The 13,125-nt window shown below is 31.6% G+C and overlaps 1 long non-coding RNA gene across 1 annotated transcript; it reads left to right on the top strand.

Annotated features, from left to right (window-relative positions):
- Positions 1-544: 544 nt before the first annotated feature.
- On the top strand, positions 545-992 carry LOC116025541. The gene is made up of 2 exons (XR_004099696.1): positions 545-861; positions 929-992. It is a non-coding gene; the product is annotated as an uncharacterized LOC116025541 (long non-coding RNA).
- The last annotated feature ends 12,133 nt before the right edge of the window (positions 993-13,125 follow it).

The following is a 13,125-nucleotide window of genomic DNA, read 5'->3' as shown; positions in this document are numbered from 1 at the left end:
GGGGGATTTTGATGGCCTTTATATAGTTGCATTCCATCAATGCACTAATCATGAAAATTTTCCTATTCTTAATTATTTGCACCACTTTCTGAATAAGAACAAAACATAAATTAGTGGATCCCTAATTTAGGTGTTAGTATATCCCTGATTTAAGGTCATAGTGGAGTTTAGTGGACTCATACTTTTGACCTTTTATTATTTGTTCTTACAAGCAACTCTACCAGAATCGCTAGAGCAAAAACCACAACGAGAGAATATACATACTGGGGTTGTCGTATCGCGGCCAGCCGAAGAAGAGGACACGGTGTTCCTACCCCAGAAGAACGTCATGTGCATCATCGTGTGACGATGGTGGAATGCGATTCCGCCGGCTCGCCGAATGGCGGAAGATCAGATCAGAGGCGGTTGGGGGCTTAGGTTCCTGGGAGGAATTCAAAGTCAGGAAACAAGCTTGGGAAGAGCAGGGTGGCGACATGATTATGTAATGATCCTGATAAATTGCAGTAAAGAAGAAGGAAGAACAAACAGGTAGAGAGGGGAGCAGTTGCAGAAAAAGGGAGGAGAGAAGGGTAGAAATTAGGGAAGAAATGCAGAGAATGGGGAGAATTTAGAGGAGAGCTCGAGAGAGAGAGAAATCTGAGAGGATTGTATTCAATTCCAAAAGCATACCCTTAGTACAAATTTATAACCTTCCCCAAAACTAACTCTCAACAAACTCTAATTCAAAATTTACTCAAATAACAAAATAACAATCTGAAAACTACTGCAGGGTTGTTACAGATTATGAAGGCACGCAGGCCAGAACGCAAAATTGTGTTAGTAGAGAAAATGATTTATAAGGGAAAGATCCAAGAAGGGTAGGTGTTTCATTTCATTTCCATGAAGCTACAATCCCGGACCATCTTTTCATTCTCAATAATCTGGGTAGGTGTTTCATTTCATTTCCATGAAGCTACAATCCCGGAGCAATAAACAAATATTTTCATTCTCAATAATCTTCTAATAAACAATTAAACCCCAGTATAGTAGCTTCTCTTCTTTTCTTTCTCCTTTTACACATGTCCAAATCATGGAATAAAAATACATATTTTCCTCTGAATCATCTCAGAACAACCCAACACAGTACAGTTCACTAAGTTTATATTGGGAACAGTCCAACACACTACACAAGTTTATATATATATATATATATATATATATATATATAATTTTTTTATATATTAAAAGGGTCTGGCCCGCAGCCCGCGGGCCAATTTTTTTTTTTTTTTTTTTTTTTTTTTGTAGTTATAACCTGCCCCACCGTTGGCCGGCAGGCAAATTATTGCATGGACCATGGTCCATGCAATAATGATTGTGGCCGGGAGATTCGACCCACTTTGACAGTACTAATGTAAATCATGATAACTCAACTAAACACAAATTTTACTCTTGTGGCCAGCTGCCCATGCGGGCAATAAAAATACATATTTAAAAAGTGTAATTCAACATGTCCCTCGATCTTTTAATGCCTTTCAACTCTTTCCTTCCTAAATTGTCACCATTGATTGATTTAAGAGTTAATACCACAAATAGTCCTCTGACTATTAAGCTAGTACTTCTTTTAGTCCTCGACTTTTAATTCGACCACAAATGGTCCTCTGACTTTTATTTTTTACCACAAATAGTCTTTTATTAAAATTTATGTTAAGTAGGTGTTAAATTTAAGGGTATTATCGTCAAATTGATATATAATGGTGTTAAAATAAAAATGTTTAGAATTTATCACCAACAAGCATAATTGAAACAATTAACAAATATAAATACTCCTAAATAAAAAGACAATACACCTTATTCTCGTAATTATGCATACAAAATGAAGATTTAATATTAGAGCTATCTGTTTTTAATTTAACCAACAGATTAAAATTGAAGAAATTTTTTTCAAAATCCTTACTCCCATCATTTTCATGGTTGTTCATACATGGCCGATTAATAGTTTTCACTCTTCATTAATCGATCTAACATTTTGTTTGGGACACAACTGAAGGCTGCCACCTTTGAATTAATTAATATAATTAATCAAGTACAAATTACGAACATTAATCATGAATTTTTATTTAATTTATTCATTTATGTGATTTGTCACGTCCATTTTTTGGAAAATAAAAAAAAATTGTCACGTCCATTTTGCTTTTATATTTATTAACTTAATGTTTATTAATGTTTGAAATTAATTATGTTGTCATATAATTCTCAAAAAGAAGTAATCATAATAATATGAATCAATTTGACGATATTACCCCTAGATTTAACACCTATTTAACAGAAATTTTAACAGAGAACTATTTGTGGTTAAAAATGAAAGTCAGAGGACCATTTGTGGTCGAATTGAAAGTCGAGGACTAAAAGAAGTACTAGCTCAATAGTCAGAGGACCATTTGTGGTATTAACTCTTGATTTAATTATTAACTACATTTCTCTTTTAAATAGTAGTTTAAAAAAAAAACCATAAAGGCATTCTTGGAATAAAAATACATATTTACAAAGAATAATAATACATGTCCCTCCATTATTTCCCTAAAACTCTTGTGATAAAGATGAAATTGCCCACCCAAACACACCTACACCCCAGCCCGACAATTTGTGAAGGGTTTATCATAGTGACTCACTGCGTACAAGGAGCACTTTCATTTTGAGAGTTTGCTCCCACACTACCACTATGAAACTCGATCATTAGTCTCTTGTGACAAATTAAATTATCCCTGCGATAAGTTAAACTGTCTATGCGGGCGATTTCGCTTAAACTCTTTCCTTCCTAACATGGTACTATTTGATTGATTTAATTATTAACTACAATTTTTTTTTAAATAGTACTAAGTTAGCCAATTATTGATTCAATAAATTGAATCCACATCATGACAATAAATATAGGAGGAAAAATTCAAAAAGGATAAGAAGCATTTTCTTTCTACAAAACGCTAACATGAAATACTGCTCAAAAGTTGATTTTCTCAACTCCAAGAGCTAATAGGAAAAACTCATAATCAAACACTTGTTTTAACTTTTACACTAAATCAAACAACTAAAATTGATCAAATAGCTTAGAGCTAACCAAAAAAGTTTATTAACAAATAAGATCTATATGATTGTATGATTTTTTTTCTTTAATCATACAAAAATGGAAAGAAGATAGTCTGCACTTTGCAGCTAATTAACCTTCTGCAAGAAGAAAGTAAGTTTATTAATTACAAAATAAACAAAAGTACGATGATAAAGTGAAATTTGCCAAAGAAAAAGATCAAAAATAAAATTAAAACAAAAAGGGAAAAAATTAATAAATCATTATCTTTTAAATTAAGAGAAATCGAGAATTTGAGTATTTGTACTACAAAATTAGTAATTGAAAATTTGAAATACAGTAGAGAATTGTACTGGTCATGCCTATTTAATGATAACAACAACCTTTGAATGCTCAGTCTTTTACACCATACCGGCCACTCTTGAGCCCCCACCAAAACCCGAGCAATTCTACATGTACTCCCAATTCACTCTCATTTTTTACTCCATATGAGTTGGCATGCTTTGATTTATCAATTTAATAGGGGGCCATGATGTTTGCTCATTCTCTTTTTTTCATCATCCAATCAAATTTAAACACAATTGGGAGTAAAAGTTGGGAGTATGATTTTGAGAGTGCATCTAGCATTTTTGCCAAAACCCTCGTTTCCTTTCTATAAAAGCCGAAAAATTGAGGCGAATCCATAGATACGGGAGGGGTGAACCACATGCACGGTATTGTATTAGCTAGAGGCCGGAATTGTAGTACTCTCTACAAATTCTCTCCCGTCCTCCCTATATGGGAAGTCAGATTGTAGTATCTGTTCATACATCAACAATACTTCCACTGAGATTCGATATAGAAAAAATTATTACATTGGCTCGATCTCATGACCTTCCATATAGAAAAAATTACTATATGTCATCTGAGGACAAATTGACAACCTTTGTTACTATTCTGGCCTCTAGCAAATACTATAATCACTCCACAGCCAGTGAGTGTCAGAAGAATTAAAAGCAACATTTGTATGAACCACAAAACCAGGACAAAGCCCTCCTGAAGTTACTCCCAATAACTCACGGGATTGTCCATAATTGTATGGTTGGTACCAGAATTCTTCCTATATATTCATAAAAATTCTCTTTAACACCTGTCGCTGCTCAAATGGCAATTTATATTGTGGTCCATGGTCCACAGTGCATTGTGGACCATGCTCCAATACACAGAGTTCGATCCTATAATACACAGTCACACAGAATTTATGTTCTTAATACATATAATTAATATTCATAATACACATACAAATAAGCATGATATAATGAACATGAATTAAACACTAGTGTTCATAATGCACAAAATTTATGTTCATAATGCACAAAATTTATGTTCATAATGCACAGAATTTATGTTCATAATGCACATACACATAAACACGGTATAATGAACATGAATTATCAAGGACGAAATTAGTTAAAATTTTCAAAGTTGAGGACTTAACTTGGCAAGAAAAATTATCGATGACGAAATTGGTAATTTCGCAATAGTCGAGAGACCATTTCGGTAATAAACTCTTACTTCAATAACACTTAAAGTTAAATAACTTCTCTTTTTGGTATCATAAATTACTTCGATTGCACATTTTTGTTCTTTTAAGTGCAGAATTTTGACATTCAAATGCATTTTTTTTTGTCCTACAAGTCCACATTTTGTTTTGAATTTTTTTTAAAGAACCATTCATTATACTTACCCGCAATTTCGCACCAGAGATGCTCTTCGCACCTAATCTTAATCATATTATATATATATATATGAATGACTATGGAACACTAGGATAATGGTTCTAAAAGCTAGAATCGCTCACTCAACTCTTTCAGACAAAATAATGAAGTTAGATTCAAAAACTTATTTCGTCTAAAAAAGTTGAACGAGAGCTATAATCCAGCTTCTAGAACTATTATCCTAGGACCTTGTAGTCCAGTGGCATCAAACCCTTTCCTTTATACGGGAGGCGGTGGGTTCGAGCCTCAGTGGAGTCAACACTGACTCTTGTACTTCAATAGGTTAAGAAAGTAGTTAAGAAAGTAGTTATGAACAGATACTGCATTAGAGTTTGCGAGGTGTTAATGCATTTGTGGTTGGCCGTTGCAAGTCCAAAGCTTCCTACATATAAAAACATTATCCTCATCCATAATTTTCCCGCCCAAATGTAGGGGTATTTTAGTAATAATAATATTAATTATTACTAGGATAGAATAATATTAGTGACATAAGAATGTGGTTTTGATTGTTACAATTTTTGGTAATAATTGGTAATAATCATTATTGACAAATTGAAAAAGGAAACGAATATTATTAATTAATGGAAAATTATAAAGATTCCTAATTAACTGAAATAATATTTGATTAAGAGGTAAATTGAAAAAGGAATATGATATTATTAATTTATAATTCTCACATTCCCTACCTATAAATACAATTGATGGTGACAAAAAAAAAATTATAATTCTTTATTTTGCACTTGCCTCCCTCGTCTCCTCATGTTGGTAGTTCTCTCATTCCCGTCTTCCACCGCCCAGTAAGAAATCATATTAAAAGGTTATGATATTACGCTGAATCTTCCTTTTATGATATGAAATTATGAATTAATTATTGCGTTTTCTTTTTATAGTTATGTACTGGCCATGTGTTTGCAAGCTTTTGAGCCTTGAAGAACATCCAATTGTTCAGAAACCTGTTGATCCTAGCCTCTTCATGCATCGTTATACTAATAGTCAGGGACTGAGGGTCAAAATTATTCATCCTCTATTCGTTTAAGTCTGTTCCCTTTTTTCTCATTTTTTTATGTGTAAACTAAATTGCTAAGGATAATGATTAATTGTCTCTATGAATTGGTGTATCTCCATCCAAAATGCTTAGATAATTATCGAATGTTCTTTCTTCCAAATCGTTGTGAGTTGTGGAGTTGAAATGCATAATTTTGACTTCTCTTTCTTCATTAGTTTTAATGAAAGGTGACTACAAGAGTGGCATATCAAAGAGAGTGTTGCAGATTGTTGCAAGCATGAAACGCGATTGGATGCAGGTTTTCTTTAAAAATAACTCTGTAGTTGATGGATGAATGATTTTGTGATGTCTAAGTGGTCTCTCTCATGAAAATTTTAAATTAATTGCGAACTGGTAGAAAATCAGTGGGTTTTTTGGCGCAACATTGTATATTTTTGCACTCTCTTATGGGTTCAGATATTCAAAATCTAATTAATGTTGTAAGTATATATATATTGCAAAAGTTGGTCAGTTAATTAAGTTCTACTGTTAGATATCTTTTCTACACCATTAACATGTAATATGCATTTTTATTATATAATAGTTGACATTATATTTATTTTTTAAATTATTTCTTCTTTATTTTTCTATAATTATTTTAATAATAATATAATTATCTAATCATAATAATATACAAAATTGTCTAAGACTGTGAATTGGATTCCAAAAACACATTTTCATGACATTGATATTGCCTAATATTTGTATTAATTATTTCCAACCTAATTATTTCAATTCCTAGCCGAAATTAATGTACTAAAATATTAATTATTTATTAACATATAATTGCCTAATATTCTTATTTTATATTTAAGATATAATATTATTAGTAAAAAATAGATTATCATTCCCTTCTTTGAGTAATTATTATGATATTTTTATGGTTTTTTTTATACTTGCCATTATAAAGTATAATTGATTTTGTAGTAATATTTTATTATGGTAATTCTCATCACCTACTCCCATGTAATTTTTATGATTATTTTATGATAATCTATATACATATTTTTATACTTAGGTATAATATTATTGGCACAAAATAAATTATAGTTATCTTTTTTTAGGTGCAAATACTTAACTTAATAATTAAATATTAAAATAATTGCCTAATTTTTATTTATTGTAATCATTATGCTAATTCTCATTCCCTTCTTCCGTATAATTATTTAAGTAATATATATAAAAGTATAATATTATTATAATTATAACTAAAGAAATTAAATAATTTTTTCGGCATTAATGTACCATAATTATTCAGCCTTTTTTTTATATATAATTTTCCTAATATAATTTGTATCTAATTGATTTTGAGACTAATATATAAATCATTACATTTCAAGATTTTTTTTTACTTTACCATAATTCATCATTTTTCATTGTATCTCTTGCTTTTTTCAGCCACATAATTAAAACTCTACACATAATGGTTCTTACTTTCTTTTACTCAATGAAATAAATGGCTAAAGTACTGCTTAGACAATTAGGGTATGATCGATTCGATTGTACGGGATGTTAGGGTTAAGAGATTGAGATATTTTTTTTTTGTTTTTTTTTTGTTGAAAACAATTTTAATGAGCTGCTGTATATATATATATATATGTATGTATATATATATATATATATGTATGTATATATATATGTATGTATTTATATATATATATATGTATATATATAAATATATATATACATACATACATATGTATATACATACACATGTATATATATATATATATGTATATATATATATATGTATGTATGTGTGTGTATATATATATATGTATGTATATGTGTGTGTATATATATATATATATGGTTTATTTCATTGGACTTTGTATTTATTCATTTATTTATTGTATTTTATTTATTTATTTACTTAGATGACTAAAATAATAGCAATGATTATCTTTTACATGTATCTATATTAAATTACATGTATACAATATATGTGGACTATGCATATTATTGGCATATTTTATGTATGTGTAATTTGCATAATTATGTTTATATTCTAGGCACATTTGATTTATTTAAATTCAAATGTTTTTTTTGAGAGTTAAATTCAAATGTTTTAAAATCACGTGTTGTATCTAATAAACATAATGTTTAATAATATGTTCTTTTGGTAAAATATTGTGACGATCAATATATACAAGCAATTCAATATATACAAGCAATTCAATATTACAAGAGAACAAATATTATATTGAGTGATATTTTTACACTAATCACATTATAAAATAATTGTACACGATCAATATTAGAATTTTTTTATTATTCTATCTTTAATTTTATTATTTAAATATATAATTTAAAATATTTATGCGTGCATCGCACGGGTAATTGAGCAATTATTTGCTTGAATTCAAGCAAAGATAATATTAGAAAACATAATCGATTCAACCATTTTCATCATTTGCACTATATAATATTGATGTTATAATTTATATAATTATATATCAATCTAAATATGCTTAAAAAATTATAACAAAATTCATTTCCGTGCAACGCAAAGACGAGAATACTAGTTATTACTAAAAGAAAAAACATCTTCCTACATTACCATGATGACGAAGATTTCAGCTGACTTTTCTGAGAAACGATAAGACAAAAAAAGAAATAGAAAATAAAATGCAAGTTGATCTCTTACCTGGTGTGCACGTATACAAATTGGTCCATCAGTCCATGTCATGCCGCATCCGGAGTTCTGCAACCTTATCATAAATAAAAGTATATGAAACTGTACATCTATTTTCATTCTCTATTCAATTTTCGCACCATTTACACTGAGTCTTAAATCAAATGACCCGATTTAGTCGCATTCGTCGGAGATGGCGGGTTGTCGCCGGTCGCCGGATGTCGATAATCGTCGCCAATCGCCAAGCTGATACAAATGACCTATAATAACATGTTATTTACCTGTTTTTTGAATTCATTGCCTCAATTTTACATGTTTGAAGATCTAATTGTACGTTTTAAAAGTTTAATGACCTTCTTTTCAAAAAAAAAATTTAAGAACCTAATTGACTTTTGACATAAAATTTATAGGTCTATTTGATCATTTTCCCAATAATAATTTACAAATCATATCAGAAAGATAAATTGTGCAGAGTATTAAGGAACGTACTGAACCGCACTAGCATGATGGACTCACCTTTGGCACAGTGGACGTACAGACGTTCTTCTCATCAAGTCATCAGCTAAATCATCTTTGTTGACTTGTTCTACGTTGTTGAAGATTTTTATTTTTCTTTTGTTCTTAACCACATAAAGTAAGAGACCCTCTCCATACGCAGGGCTGGTCCTGAGCACGGGCTGGATGAGCGATCGTCCAGGGCCCCATGCTAGAAGGGGCCCATCCATATATATGTATATGTATACATACATACACACACACACACGCGCGCATATATATATATATATATATATATATATATATATATATATATTAATTATACTAGAAAATAAAAAATTAAGAATAGATGGGACTGCAACTGTAGGAAGCTGAGAATCGACGCTTAATTAAATAATTTATAAATAGAATCGACACAGGGAGTCGATGACACCTAATTATCTTTTAACTATTAGAATCGACACCCTAACCGGCTAACCCATTTGTCTTCTTCAATAATTTTTTTTTTTCAATTTCATTAATCAACGATTGTTCATTTGTTTGCCAGTTTGGGCTCCATTGTCCGTTGTAACTTGTAAGTTTTCTTCTATTTATAATTTGTTCTGTCTTTATTTCCTCTGCAACACTGCACACATGCAACACAACACACCTATAGGGCATTAGGGATTTAGGGTTATAAATTTATAATCCTCTAATGAGTAATGTGTAATGTTTATTTAATTTGGATAATGAATTTTGTCATTTCTGTAATTCTAGAATATATATATAATTTTTGAATTATAATTACCTTGAGTTATTAAGCTTTGTCTAATCTATTCTATTTACAGGGATAGAAAGTGAAAGAAGAAAATAACAAAAAAATCGTGGTTGTGAAGCTGTTTGTGATATTGATACAATTGAAGACTGAGGAAAACTTTTTAAAAATATTTAGGTGCTTTTGTTCTTTTCTTATACACAGTTGTTAAAATTGTTTTATATAATATTAACTAAAAAGCATTTATCTAATGGTGAAAAAAAGAAAAAAAAAACAAGTAGAGCAGCTAATTGAATCACAAAGAGGAGAGGAGCTATAAATAAATTTTTCAAAAAATCAGAATCATTTAATGAAAATTTGAAACAATCTATAGAAAATTTAAATGACTAAGGCCATGTTAATGGCTATTTTGTGTATTGAGAAAGATATGCTAGAGAATGTTAATCTTGATGCAATTATCGATGATTTTGCATAGCACGTAGAATTTTTTTGTCATCTAGATTCAAAGACTCACCAAGAAAATAGATTCATACCCTCGATCAAACTCATGAAAAAATGGCAAAAAAGAAAGCATTCACTCCTCTTTTCTATCTTTCATTTCTAGTCTTTTTGCCCTGGTGGATTTCTTTCTCATTTAAGAAATGTTTGGAATTTTGGATTACTAATTGGTGGAATACTGGGCAATCCGAAATTTTCTTGAATATCTTTCAAGAAAAGAGTATTCTAGAAAAATTCATAGAATTAGAAGAATTCGTCTTCTTGGACGAAATGATCAAAGAATACTCGGAGACACATCCACAAGAGTTTCGTATAGGAATCCATAAAGAAACAATCCAATTCATCAAGATACAAAATGAGGGTCATATCCATACGATTTTGCACTTCTCGACAAATCTCATCTGTTTTGTTATTCTAAGCGGTTATTCTATTTGGGGTAATGAAAACCTTGTTATTCTTAACTCTTGGTCTCGGGAATTCCTATATAACCTAAGCGACACAGTCAAAGTCTTTTCCATTCTTTTATTAACTGATTTATGTATCGGATTCCATTCACCACATGGTTGGGAATTAATGATTGGCTCTATCTATCAAGATTTTGGATTTGGTTATAATGATCAAATTCTATCTGGTCTTGTTTCCACCTTTCCAGTCATTCTCGATACAATTTTGAAATATTGGATTTTCCGTTATTTAAATCGTGTATCTCCGTCACTTGTAGTTATTTATCATTCAATGAATGACTGATAAAGGATCTATTGCACTGATATGAATCTAATCCAATTTGAATGTTTATTACTTATTACTTTGTAGTTGTAGATAAACAAAGCATTGAAAATCTTACTGGATATTCGGTCTGTTAGAATAGAAGTAAAAGAGGGGATTTATGCTCGTCGTGTCCTTTATATGGACATCCGAGGCCAGAGGGCCATTCCTTTGACTCGTACTGATGAGAATTTGACTCCAGGAGAGATTGAAAAAAAAGCTGCTGAATTGGCCTATTTCTTGCGCGTACCAATTGAAGTATTTTGAAAATAAGGAACTAAAAAATAAAAAACGCAAGACTACTTTGGTTCTAACTGAACTTGATGTTTCATCAGAACAGTCATTTAACCAAAGCAAACGTATATGAAACAAACATAAAACGAAACTCCTTTTGTGGTCTTTTATGCGTACGCAAATTCACACAACTCAATAACTTCAATACCAAATCGAAATAATAGATTCATCTCAGATAGCAAACCCTTTCGTTTTCTTTTTTTAAGTTCAATATTTCTTGGAATTGATACTTTAGATTAGATCTAGCATATCTTGTCAATCATTTTTTTTTTGGCAGTTTATTTTTCTCCCTTCTTTTGTATTCTTTAAGGATCAACAATTGGATTTCTTACTAAGAATAAGAATGATAACGAGCCAATTTCTGTTTTACCAGTCATTTTTTATCATCACAATATCTTTTCCTCTCAAGTATTCTATTCCTGACTATGGGTCATCAGTGAAATTTTTTCGAAAGATTGGATATTTTGATAGAATTTGATAGAAAAGTAGTTCGTTCGTCTCAAAAAAAGATTCTTAGCCTATTTCTTTCTGTATTCTTTCTAGATTCAAAGACTCACCAAGAAAATAGATTCATACCCTCGATCAAACTCATGAAAAAATGGCAAAAAAGAAAGCATTCACTCCTCTTTTCTATCTTTCATTTCTAGTCTTTTTGCCCTGGTGGATTTCTTTCTCATTTAAGAAATGTTTGGAATTTTGGATTACTAATTGGTGGAATACTGGGCAATCCGAAATTTTCTTGAATATCTTTCAAGAAAAGAGTATTCTAGAAAAATTCATAGAATTAGAAGAATTCGTCTTCTTGGACGAAATGATCAAAGAATACTCGGAGACACATCCACAAGAGTTTCGTATAGGAATCCATAAAGAAACAATCCAATTCATCAAGATACAAAATGAGGGTCATATCCATACGATTTTGCACTTCTCGACAAATCTCATCTGTTTTGTTATTCTAAGCGGTTATTCTATTTGGGGTAATGAAAACCTTGTTATTCTTAACTCTTGGTCTCGGGAATTCCTATATAACCTATATTACTTTTGTATTTAAAAAAGAGAAAATTGTCATTTTAGACTACTGACTATAGGGGTCCTCTTAATTGCAGTCCACGACTTTCAAAAGTGTTAATTGCATACCCTGACTATTCAAATTTTATCAATTTTGGTCACTCCAGCCAAATTGAGGCCAAATTTCGCCGGAAATTTTTAAGAGTTTAAATAATGAGGGTATTTTAGTCATTTCACCCATATTTCTTCTTCTCTGGCGAGCTACCAATTTTTCGGCAACGGCACGCTTCATCCTTCACCTCTGTGGCGAGCCCTTCACCCCATCCTTCACCTTTTCTTCTTCTTCTCCGGCAACCTGCAACTCGTCCACTACCTCAACAACGAAATCCAACCAGAGCGATCAACAGTACAGATCTATCTTTCTCTCTCTCGACGTAGCAATAGAGTGGTGAAGCTTCGGCGACGCGACGAGGACCCCTGCTTCGGCGGCGAGCATGTAGATGTGTTCTCTCTGAGTAGCTTCGATCGGCGGCAACTCTGGTTCTTTTCCGGCGGAACAATAGCGACATTGGCTCTCCTCCAGCGACGAACAACAGTGGCCTCCTCTCCAGCGATCAACCTCCGTCCTCATCTTTGTTTTTCCCGGTGGTGAGTGTGAGCAGCGGTGGAGCGAAGAACCAATAGTGTCGTCCGACGATCCTTCCCTTCCTCATCTGGCGTGAGCAGCGACCATGGCAGTGGCGCGGCTAGATTCCTTCTCCGACCTTCTTCTCTTCCTAGCAGCAGCGAGAAAATGGTGCTTAGGGTTTGGTGTTT

This window comes from Ipomoea triloba, chromosome 7, assembly GCF_003576645.1.
Source record: "Ipomoea triloba cultivar NCNSP0323 chromosome 7, ASM357664v1".
Lineage (NCBI taxonomy): Eukaryota > Viridiplantae > Streptophyta > Magnoliopsida > Solanales > Convolvulaceae > Ipomoea > Ipomoea triloba.
This window is presented reverse-complemented; position numbering and strand designations above follow the sequence as displayed.